Below are 12,435 nucleotides of genomic sequence, written 5' to 3'. Positions count from 1 at the left end.
GCTGCAGCTCTGATTAGAGCCCTAGCCTGGGAACCTCCACATGCCACACGCGAGTGGCCCTAGAAAAGGCAAAAAGCCAAAAAAAAAAAGAGAGAGAGAAAGCAGAGGAATTGCAGCTCGGCATGTGGGAACTAGGGCAGACAGAAGCCAAATTCAGAGAAGCAGGAGGGGGAACTTGCTTTTACAGGGAAAAGGGGGAGGAGGGCGGGACTGTGGTAACTGAAGAGCCCATTGGAGGAGGTGGGGTGCGAGTCCGAAATATGGAGGCTTCCATTGGCTGAGGCTGCAGTCTCTGACTGGCTGGGCGTCCTGGGGCGGAGGGACGTTTCCTTCCTTCCGCAGAGGTAAGTGGAGGCACCTTCCTGCCCAGGAGGTAGGCAGGGATCTCTTCCTGTTTGGGGTAATTGACTTGTGTGGCCGCTGTGAGAGCTCCCGAGAGGGGCATCCACGTTTCAGCTCTAGCTGAGGATTCGGTAACTAATTCCAAAACGTAAACTTCTTTTTGTGACTTTATTTTGTGTCTTTTACTTGTCCTGCTTTTTCCTTCTTTTTCTTTTTGTTGGCGGGGGTGTGGGGGGTGGAACTGGAGGTTCCCAGGCTAGGGGGTCCCATGGGAGCTGCAGCTGCCAGCCTGCACCACAGCCACAGCAACACCAGATCCGAGGCGCATCTGCCACCTGCACCACAGCTCAGGGCATCGCTGGATCCTTAACCCACTGAGCAGAGCCAGGGATAAACCCACACCCTCCTGGACACTAGTCCGGTTCCTTACCCCTGAGCGAGCCACTGCGGGAGTTCCGGGGTCCTGCTTTTTCTGTTTCTTTTTTCTTAATTGTTGCTGCTTTTCTGTAGCAGTGCCCTCACCTGCTCGGTGTTCCATTTTTGTCTCCTTGATTGGTTGGCGGTTTTTGCAGGAACCCTCAACTCATCTTAAACCCTCACTTGGGTCGTTAAGGACTTTCCATCCCCTTGAGCTCTGGGTTCGCCTTCTCCAGCCCAAGAGCTGTTCTTGTCAACGTGCCTTAAGTCCGTCCTTTGCATTCAGCACCGCATATCAGATATTGTTAGAGTTCATTCGTATTGCGTTTCATGTTTTATTTTATTGACGTGTTTATGAATATGCGTTCCTTCTTTTTCGGAGGCTCTATAATCAGGTTTCCAGGTTCTGATGCGCTTGCGGCGCTGTTCAGGACTCTCTGCTGCCTTCTGTGCATCCGTTTTCCCTGGGCCGACAACTCGCAGTCCTTGTAGCTGCAGTTATGTCTTTAGAAGCCACGATGGCCAGCAGGCTGTCATTACTCGTGAAGAGTCACTTGGCTGTTCTTGTGATTTTTTTAACCCGATTTTGTCAGATTCCTTGGAAAGCCTCTTAGGATTTGATCGGGATGGCGTTGACTCTGCACAGCAGGTTGGGGGATGATACCCTTTTATTACCATGCATTTATTTGGGCCCGATTTCACGTCTTCAGTAGAGCTTTGTGATTCACCGGAGACAGGTCCTGCTCGTTTCTGTTCGATTTATTCCCAGAAACTATGTTTTGGGTTGATACTGTAAAAAGCTACTATTGTACACTATAACACACAGCAAGAAGGATATATAAAACAAAATACATATTTAACTTTTTTCTTTTTACCTTTATAGGCGCACAACGCTCAGCATTTCCAACCCGAACCCCCAGCACATCCCCCCACCCCCCTACCTGTCTCCTTTGGAAACCATCACTTTTTCAAAGTCCGTGAGTCAGAATCTCTTCTGCAGAGACGTCCTTGTGTCCTTGTTTTAGCTTCCACCTGTGAGCAACAGCAGGTGGCATCGGGGTCTCGCTGTCTGACTGACCCTCACTCTGCGTGAGCATTTCTAGGTCCCTCCATGTTGCTGCAAATGCCATTATTTCTTTGCTTTTCATGGCTGAATATGTATTTAAAGTTTTATCACAAAGCTGGCACCCATGTGCCCACCATCCAGGCTGGGAAACAGGACAGAGTCAGGGTGTGTGTGTGTGTGTGTGCGCGCGCGCGCGCGCCTGTTTGGGGGAGCACCCAGGGTGTGTGGAAGTTCCAGGACCAGGCATCAAACCTGCACCACAGCAGTGAGCCGGGGCAGCAACACCACTCGGTCCTTAACTGTGCCACAAAGTAACTCTTTAGTTTGTTTTTTATGTTGTATTTTTCCTGTTTATTTAAAAAAAAAAAAAAACTGCTTCATTGAAATGTCGTTTTCATAATGGAAAAAAATAAAAATCATTTTATATATATATAAAAAAAGACATACTGTTTTCATGCCACACAATTTAATCATCTAAGTGGGCAGTTTATTGATTTGCAGTAAATTTGCAGAATTGTGCAGATTTCACAATTCAGTCTTAAAATGTTTCCGTCCCTCTAGACAGACCCATCCTGCTTATGTTCCATGAATTCCTGCTTCCAGACAACCCGCTAAGCTCTTTCTGGCTCTGTGAGTTTGTCTTTTTAAAAAAGCATTTCATACAAAGGGAATCTTTTGTAGCTTTGTGGGTCTGACTCCTTTCACTTAGCGCGGTTTGGGGGTTCACCCATGCCCTGGGAACTAGGGCCAGTTGAGTGCCTTTCTTTCTGCTGCTCAATAGCAGCCCATTAAATGGATCAAAGACGTTTTGTTCACTCACATTCACCACTTAATGGACACTCGCATTGGTTCCACTCTCAGGCTCTTAAGCATAAATGGAGCCAGGAATATTGGACCAAAATTTCTTCGTGTGGACACGTGTTTTTATTTATCTTGAATAAACACCGAGGAGGGGAATTGCTGAATCTACAGATTTTTGGTTTTGTTTAGTTTTTAAAGGAATTGTCAAATTGCTTTCCAAAGTGGCTGCTCCATTCCCCCCCCCTCCACCGTCAGCAGTCTATAGGGGACAGGTTCTCCATATGCTCGCCAAAACTTTTTACTCAGACTTTTGTATTACAGCTACTCCAGTGTGTGGGTTTTTTTGGTGGCCCTGCGGCATATGGAAGTTCCAGGCTAGGGGTCGAATCGGAGCTGCAGTTGCCGGCCTCCACCACAGCCACAGCCCCAACCACGTGGGATCCGACCCTCATCTGCAACCAACACCACAGCTCACGGCAACACCAGATGCTTAATCCACTGAGCGAGGCCAGGGATCGGACCCAAGTCCTCATGGGTACTAGTTGGGCTCTTTACAACTGAGCCGCAACAGAAACTCCTGTCTTATTATTAAGTTGTACGATGTCTTTATATAGTTGAGCTATAAGTCTTTCATCAGGCATGTGATTTGCAAATATTTTCGGCCAGCCTGCACACTTTTTAATTTTCATAATTGAAACTGTCTTTGGGAATACAAAAGTTTTTTACTTTTATGAGGTCAAATTTATTAATTTTTGATGTTTTGCTTTGATATTCTATCAAAGAATCCCATCCGAGAATTCCTGGCTTAATCCGGGGTCATAACGACCTTTCTATGTTTTGCTCTAAACGGCTTTGTGGTTTTAGCTCTTGCGTTTAGGTCTATGAGCCATTTTTGTGGAACTTTCCCAGACGGTGTGAGATGAGGCCTAACGGGATCGTCTCGACGTGGAGCCTCGGGTTCCCCGCGCCATTAGCTGAAGAGGCGCCTGACACCTGCCAGTCAGGCGGGCACCTCTGGGAGACAGAGACTAAGGGGTCCGTCACGAGAAATCAGCGTACAAGACAGTAGGGCTAACTAGACAAATTAAAAACCTTAGGGCAGGTGTTGGACGTGGCCGGCCGCACCCCTGGCGCAAGCAGCCCTGGGCAGAATTTCTCTTGTTCAGGGAAGCCTCAGCCGTGCTCTTAGGCCTTTCCATGGATTTTCCTTTACCTAAGGCCAAATGGGAGTTCCCTGGTGGTCTAGTGGTTAGGATTCAGCACCTTCACCGCTGCAGCTCGGGCTCAGTCCCTGGTCTGGGAACTGAGATTGCACATCAAGTGCTACACACGTGGCAGAAAAAAAAAGCGTTTCTGTTGTGGCTCAGCAGGCTACGGACCCGACGTTGTCTCTGTGACAATTTGGGTTCCATCCTGGCTTCGTTCAGGGGGTTAAGGACCCAGTGTTGCTGGGAGCTGCAGTACAGGTGGCAGATGTGGCTTGGATCTGGCATTGCGGTGGCTGCGGTGTAGGCCGGCAGCTGTAGCTCAATTAGGTTTTGATTGACTATAACTGGGAAATTGAATACCAAAACGGTCCATCATAACATTTTTTAAAAAATTAACTGCTCATTGGATTTCCTGTTGTGGTTCAGCGGTAATGAACCCAACTAGTATCCATGAGGTTGCGGGTTCGATCCCTGACCTCGCTCAGTGGGTTAAGGATTCGGTGCTGCCGTGAGCTGTGGTGTAGGTCGCAGACACAGCTTGGATCCTTTGTTGCTGTGGCTCTGGCGTAGGCTGGCAGCTACAGCTCCGATTCGACCCCTAGCCTGGGAACCTCCATATGCCTGGGGCACAGCCCTAAAAAGACAAAAGAAAAAAAAAAAAGTTGAATCACAGACTGAGAACTGCTTGTCAGTTGTTTAGGTCTTTAGTTTCTCTCAGCAACGTTTGTAGTTTTCAGGGTGCAAGTCTTGCATGTCTTTTCATCAGTGTGTTCCTGAGTATTTTATTCTTTTTGAGCCCTTGCAAGAGGAATTGCTTTGTTATTGTCATTTTAAGGTAGTTCATTGCTGGTGTGTAGAAATAAAGTTGATTTTGTACATTGATCTTGGAGCCTGTAACCCTGGGAAATTCATTTATTAGTCCTAGTGATTTTTTTCTTTTCCTTCTGGCCACACCACGGCGTGGAGAAGTTCCTGGGCTGTGGGTCGAAGCCCGTCACAGCAGCAACCTGAGCTTCCACAGGGACAACAGCAGGTCCTTAACCTACTGTGCCACCAGGGAACTCCTAATGATTCTGTATGGATTCCTTAGGATAATTTTTTTGTCTTTTTATGGCCAAACCTGCAGCATATGGAACTTTCCAGGCTAGGGGTCGAATTGGAGCTGCAGCTGCTGGCCTAGGCCACAGCCACAGCAACGTGGGATCCAAGCCACATCTTCAACCTACACCACAGCCCACGGCAACGCCCGATCCTTAACCTAATGAGTAAGGCCAGGGATCGAACCTGCATCCTCGTGGATACCAGTCGGGTTCTTAACCCACTGGGCCACAACGCAAACTCTTCCTTAGTATTTTCAACTCAGAGGATTGTGTTTCTGTGAATAAAGAAAGTTTCCCTTCTTCCTGTCCTGCCCAACTGTACTGGCTGGAACTTGTCCAGTAGCATGTTCTCGACCTTAGGAGCAGAGCCCTGAGTCTGACCGGTAAGCAAGATGCTGGCTGCGGGTTTTCTTGTAGACAGTCCCACCACGTTGAGAAAGTTTCTTTCTGTTCCTTAAGAGTTCAGAGTGTTTCTCATGAACGAGGGTTGGATTTGGTCGGGTGCTTTTCCCTCATACATTGAGAAGATGGTATGGTTTGTGTTCTTTGATTAATATGATGTATTACAGCTGTTGATTTCCAGGTGTTAAACCAGCCTTCCTTTCCAGGGTGCAGTTCCCTTTGGTCATGAACCATGAGGCTTCTTATGTGTTGCTTCCTCGGTTTGCTGATATTTTTTTTTTTTTTTTTTGTCTTTTGTCTTGTTGTTGTTGTTGTTGTTGTTGTTGCTATTTCTTGGGCCGCTCCCGCGGCATATGGAGGTTCCCAGGCTAGGGGTTGAATCGGAGCTGTAGCCACCGGCCTACGCCAGAGCCACAGCAACGCGGGATCCGAGCCGCGTCTGCAACCTACACCACAGCTCACGGCAACGCCGGATCGTTAACCCACTGAGCGAGGGCAGGGACCGAACCCGCAACCTCATGGTTCCTAGTTGGATTCGTTAACCACTGCACCACGACGGGAACTCCGGTTTGCTGATATTTTGTTGGGGGCTTTTGCATCTATATTTATGAAGGATTTTGGCCATGCCCACAGCACGTGGAAGTTCCCAGGCCAGGGATTGAACACATGCCGTAGCAAGGACCCAAGCTGCTGCAGTGGCAGTGCTGGCTGTGTAAACTGAGGGGCCACCAGGGGGGCTCCCTGGTCTGAAGTTTCGTGCTCTTACAGTGTCTTTGTCTGGCCTTCATATCAGGATACTTGCACTGTTTTCCCATTCACGCCACGGCCACAAGCTTGGTGGCCTGAAGCAACAGTGTGTCGTTGTACATTTCCGTGGCTCAGGAGCCCAAACTGGGTCAAAGCAGCCTTCCCGAGGCTTTGAGGAGTGTTTGTTTCCTCGTCTTTTCCAGCTTCTAGGTGTGGCCTGTCTTCCCCGACTCATGATTCCCTTTCTCCACCTCAAAGCCGGCACCTCTGGCTCTTCTGACCCTCCGCTGTCCTCAGAGCTGTCTTTGACCACAGCCAGGACCATGGCTCTTATTTATTTATTTTTTTTGTCTTTTTGCCTTTGCTTGGGCCGCTCCCGTGGCACACGGAGGTTCCCAGGCCAGGGGTCTAATCAGAGCTGTAGCCACCGGCCTGCAGCACAGCCACAGTGATGTGGGATCCGAGCTGCATCTAAGACCTACACCACAGCTCACAGCAACGCCGGATCCTTAACCCACTCAGCGAGGCCAGGGATCGAACCCGCAACCTCACAGTTCCTAGTCAGATTCATTAACCACTGCGCCACGACGGGAACGCCACAGTGTCTCTTATTTTAAGGACCTGTTGGACTAGTTGGTTCCACCTGGACAATGCAAGCTACCCACCCCCCACGTCAAGGTCCCTATCTTTAATTACATCTGCAAAGTCCTACTGAGTTTGTTTCCGTAATTAGTGTCTTTCTAAGAATTTCTAGGAATTCATCCAGTTCATGTAAGTTGTCTAATTTATTGGCATAAAAGTTTTTTTTATAGTAAACCCTTATAATCTTTGTAGGAAAAAACTGCTTCGACTTGTGTTTATGCCTCACCTAGTGTATTCTTCTAGATGTGCTGGTGGACTCTAGCCTTTAAGAGTTGTTGAGCTATTTTAGGACTCCTTATAAACTGACACACGTGTAACTTCTGTATGTTTCTGCAGAAAAGGCTGTTGGAAGTTTCAGTCATGTAATTTGATTACACTGAAACTGCTGGGCACTTTTAAGGTATTTTGACATCTTCTGCTCCATAAGTGTGGAATGTCTTTCCGCTTACGCAGGTCTGCTTTCGTTTCTTTCAGCAAACGAAAGGGTTTTAGGCTTTAGTTTGTAATTTTTTTTTTTTCCTTTAGGGCCACACCACGGCATATGGAGGTTCCCAGGCTAGGGGTTGAATCGGAGCTGCAGCTGCCGGCCTACACCACAGCCACAGCCACACAGGATCGAGCTGCATCTGTGACCAATGCCGGATCCTTAATCCACTGAGCAAGGCCAGGGATCGAACCCGCAACCTCATGGTTCCTAGTCGGAGTCGTTTCCGCTGCGCCAGGACGGGAACTCCCATGGTTTCAGTATATAATTTTAATGATAACTTTGATGACTGTGGAATTCGTGGTTGGTAGTTTTTTCTTTACACTTAAAAACCCATCATCTCACTGCCCTCAGGTTTCCACGGTTTCTGACAAGGAGTCCGCTGTTAACTTTTTTCGGGTTTTTTTGTGGCCCTGCACATCAGGGTTTTTTTGGTTTGTTTTTGTTTTTTTTTTTTGGTCTGTTTAGGGCCGAACCTGAGGTATAGGGAAGTTCCCAGGCGAGGGGTCAGATCGGAGCTGTCGCCACCAACCTACACCACAGCCGCAGCAACTCGGGATCAGAGCCACATCTGTGACCTGCACCACGGCTCACGGCAATGCCGGATCCTTAACCTACCGAGTGTGGCCAGGGATCGAACCTGTGTCTCATGGATGCTCGTTGGGTTCGTTACGGCCGAGCCACGATGGGAACTCCCTGCAATCACTCGTTTTGTTCTCATTTTGCTGCAGAGTCTCTGTCTTTGCGTCAGGACTTTGTCTCGCTTGTGCTCAGATGTGCATCTTGACTTTCCTTCCTGTGTGGATTAAAGCTGTGCATCAGATTTGGGAGTTTTTGGCTGTTGTTTCTTCAAAAATGTTTTCTGCTTCCTTTTTCTCTGCCCTTCCCTTCTGGGGCTCCCACGTTATGCACAGTTTGATACCTTTGATAATATCCCACAGGTCTCTCAGGCTCTGTGGATTTGTCTTCATTAATTTTTCTTTACTTTCTTTAAAATGGATAGTTTCCATTCCAGGTGTACTGATGGTTTCTTCTGACCTTTACAAAAACAGACTTAAGGAAGAAGAGAAAAAGAAAAAACAAATAAATAAAAAATAAAAAAAATAGACGTAAAGAGTTCCCGCTGCAGTGCAACAGGGTCAGTGGCATCTTTGCAGCCCTGGGATGCAGGTTTGATCCCCCGCCCAGCGAGGTGGGTTAGGGATCTGGCGTTGCTGCTGTGGCGTAGGTCACAATTGCGGCTCAGATCTGAGCTCTGACCCAGGAACTCCACATGCTGCAGGGCAGCCAAGGAAATAAAAACAGAGACTTAAAACTGGGGGGCAGCCTTAGGTTCACAGCGAAATGAAGCTGAAGGTACAAAGGTTTCCCACATACTCCCTGCCCCTGCACGTACACAGCCTCCGCCACCTGCAACGAGCCCACCAGACGGGGCCTTTGTTACAGCAGGTGGACCTTCGCCGACGTGTCTCCCCGCTCAGCGTCCACAGCTTCCCTCAGTGCCCATTCTTGCTGCGGTGTGTTCTGTGGGTTGGGTCATTTATGTGATGCGTCTCTATCGTTACAGTATCACACAGACTATTCTCACTGCCCCCCAAATCCTCTGTGCTCATCTCTCTTTCTCACTCAACTCTCGAACCCCCCTGCCCTTTATTTCTTGGTCTTTTGTCTTTTGTCCTTTTAGGGCCGAACCCTTAGCATATGGAGGTTCCCAGGCTAGGGGTCGAATCAGAGCTGCAGCTGCCAGCCTACACCACAGCCACAGCCACGTGGGAGCCAAGCCATGTCTGTGACCTACACCACAGCTCACGGCAACGCCCGATCCTTAACCCACTGAGCGAGGCCAGGGATCGAACCCGCAACCTCGTGGTTCCTAGTCGGATTCGTTTCCGCTGCGTCGTGATGGGAACTCCACCCCCCCCCCCCTTTTCTTTACTGTTGCCATGGTCTGGCCTATCTCAGAATGTTGCAGTGGGATTTTACACCAGGTCACATTTTCCGACTGGTCTCTCTCACATCCTCATGTGCGTTTCAGTTTCCCGCATGTCTTTTCATGGCTTGACAGCTCATTTCTTTTCAGTGCCGAATAATATTCCACTGCCTGGCTGGACCTCAGCTGTTCATCCGTCCACCTGCCGAAGGCCATCTCCGTTACTGCCGAGCTTTGGAATTCTGAGCAAAGCTGCGATAAACCCTTGCGTGGATGGGCTGTGGATATAAGTTTACAACTCTTTTGGGTAAATACAAAGGCGCACGACTGCTGGATTATAAGGTAAGTTTATGTTTAGTTTCGTGAGAAACCACCAAACTGTCCTTCCAAGTGGCAGCACCACGGCCTATGTCTGCCAGCAAAGTATGCGGGCTCCTGCTGCTCCACAGCCTCGCCAGCACTGGCTGTTTTCAGAGTTCCGGATTTGGGCCATTCTCTATGGTGTCTTGTTATTTTAGTTTGCATTTTCCTGATGACACATGATGTGGAGAATCTTTTCACATGCCTACTTGCCATCTGTGCATCTTCCTTGCTGAGGTGTCTGGTGAGGTCTTTGGCTTTTTTTTTTTTTAGGGCCACACCTGCAGCATGTGGAAATTCCCAGGCTAGGGGTCGAGTTGGAGCTACAGCTGCCAACCTACACCACAGCCACAGTAACTCGGGATCTGAGCTGTGTCTGTGACCTACACCACAGCTCACAGCAAGGCCGGATCCTTAACCCACTGAGCGAGGCCAGGGATGGAACCTGCATCCTCATGGATATCAGTCGGATTCATTTCCACTGAGCCACGATGGGAAATTCACTCTTTGGCTCATTTAAAAATCAGGTCATTTGTTCTCTTGATGTTGCGTTTTAACAGATCTTTGTATGTTTTAGGTGACTGTTCTCTATCAGATATGTCTTTTGCCAATGTTTTCTCCCAGTCTGTGGTTTTTCTTTTTATTCTCTTGACAGTGTCTTTTAATTTTAAGGACGTCCAGCTTACCAATTCTTTTATGGGTCATGCCTTTGTTTTTTTATCTCAAAAGTCATTGCCCAACCCAAGGATAACCAGATTTCCTCCTGTGTTAGCTTGCAGGAGTTTTATAGTTTTGCATTTTATGTTGAGGTCTGGTCCATCGTCAGTTAATTTTTATGAACAGTGTAAGGTTTTGGTCTAGATTAATTTTTGGCATGTGCACGTCCAGTTGTTCTAGGACCAGAATCTCATGGATTTTTCATTTCAATTTGTGTGCTTTTTAACTTAATTTTCCTTTTTTTTTTTTTTCCCTTGTCTTTTTAGGGCCACACTTGCAGCATTTGGAAATTCCCAAGCCAGGGGTAGACTCAGAGCTGCAGCTGCCAGCCTACACCTGAGCCACAGCCACACAGATTGAGTCTCATCTGAGACCTACACCATAGCTTATGGCAACGCTGGACCCTTAATCGCCGAGTGAGCCCAGGGATCGAACCCTCATCCTCATGGATACTCGTTGGGTTCTTAACCCTCTGAGCCACAATGCGAACTCCTCATTGGATTATTTTTTATTTTATTCTTTCGGCTGCACCCGTGGCATGTGGAAGTTCCTGGGCCAAGGACTGAATCTGAACCGCACCTGCGACCTGTGGCGCAGCTGTGGCAATACCAGATCTTAACCCTCTGCACTGGGCTGGGGCCTGAAACCGCACCTCTGCAGAGACCTGAGCTGCTGCCATCCGATTCTTGACCCTCTGCGCCCTGACGGGAGCTCCCACTGGGTTGTTTTTGTCTTCCAGTTCTTTATCACAAAACTATTATTTTCAGTCTTGAAAGCCTTAGAGCAGAAGCATCTTCTCGCTCTGAAGAGCTGAAGTCTTTGCACACAGTGGATGGCGCGGGCAGGAAGTTTTGAAGGTCTGAAGGGCAGGCATCAGCGCCGCCTCTGGAAGCATCTGTGGCTGAGATGAAGGCCTTCACGCAGCGTCTTCTTTAGAACGCCAGACTTGGGGGTCAGGGCTTTGCACACTGTCGGGGTGGCTGCATCTTCTCATGTGATACAAGGATCAGCCGAAGCTGAAATGAGGGAAGTGGGACGCACGCCCTCTCTCCGTCTTTCCCGAGTGGCGCTCCCCCCACGGAGACCCGCCCGCCCGAGTACCAAACGCCTTACAGGTCTCTGCGCGCAACCGGGGATGGAGAGAGAAACTGCAGGCAGCTGCCCGTCTCCACGTGCGGTCCTCGGTGCTTGCAGGAGGGTCCGTGCAGCTCCCACCGAGAAGCCCGCCGCCGCCAGATGCCAGCTGCAGCGGCAAGCCTGCCTCCCACGCGTTGCCCTGGGTCTTGTCGGTGACAGGCAGCTTTTCTGCTACAAGGTGCTCCAGAGGAGAGGCATGGAAGACTTGCCAGCACGAGGTGGCTGCCTGGGCGGCAGAGCTGGTGAGCTCCCCCCTCTTGCCTTTGCAGGTGATCGGGTGGCTAGAGAGCGCCTTAAATGTTTTTTTTCTAGGGAGTTCTCATCGTGGCGCAGTGGTTAACGAATCCGACTAGGAACCATGAGGTGGCGGGTTCGATCCCTGCCCTTGCTCAGTGGGTTAACGATCCGGCGTTGCCGTGAGCTGTGGTGTAGGTTGCAGACGCGGCTCGGATCCCATGTTGCTGTGGCTCTGGCGTAGGCCGGTGGCTACGGCTCCAATTGGACCCCTAGCCTGGAAACCTCCATATGCCGCGGGAGCAGCCCAAGAAATAGCAAAAAAAAAAAAAAAAAAGACAAAAAAAAAAAGTTTTTTTCTAGAAGGGATGGAATTTATGGACCCAGAAGAGTGTTGTCTGGCCGCTTTTCCCAGGAAGGTACAAAATGCTTGGAACCTTTTTTGGAATGAACTTCAGAACCAGGGGCCCGTTCTGTGGAATATCCTTCATGGTCAGAAGCCGTCATCCTGTGAAGATGTTTTGCAGGTTTTGAAATGATCCAGCGTCACTCAGGACGAGTCTGATGACACATCTGGGCATCGAGCTGTAAAGTCATGGGACTAAAGTGTCTCCAAAGTGGTTTCAGGGACAAGAGTTTTGCATCACGGGGAAGCGTGTGTTGCTCTAGAAGATGTCGCAGCTGCGGAAACACTGCACGCACCTGTCCTGATGCCACTGTGTGCTGCGGCTTTTAGCGGCAAGCGGACATTCTGAATCCCATGTTCATGGCAGGAAGCCACCCAGGGTCTTTTCTCACTGTTCTCTGCATTTGATGGCAACTGCATTACAGGTACTTGTAAAAGCCCA

General features: G+C 49.1%; 1 long non-coding RNA gene across 1 annotated transcript; it reads left to right on the top strand.

Moving 5' to 3' along the window:
• Positions 1 to 248: 248 nt before the first annotated feature.
• Positions 249 to 11,697, top strand: LOC106507771. Its single transcript, XR_001304032.2, has 3 exons — positions 249 to 473; positions 9,290 to 9,481; positions 10,984 to 11,697. It is a non-coding gene; the product is annotated as an uncharacterized LOC106507771 (long non-coding RNA).
• The last annotated feature ends 738 nt before the right edge of the window (positions 11,698 to 12,435 follow it).

Source organism: Sus scrofa, unplaced genomic scaffold (genome assembly GCF_000003025.6).
Source record: "Sus scrofa isolate TJ Tabasco breed Duroc unplaced genomic scaffold, Sscrofa11.1 Contig1206, whole genome shotgun sequence".
NCBI classification, from domain to species: Eukaryota; Metazoa; Chordata; class Mammalia; order Artiodactyla; family Suidae; genus Sus; species Sus scrofa.
This window is presented reverse-complemented; position numbering and strand designations above follow the sequence as displayed.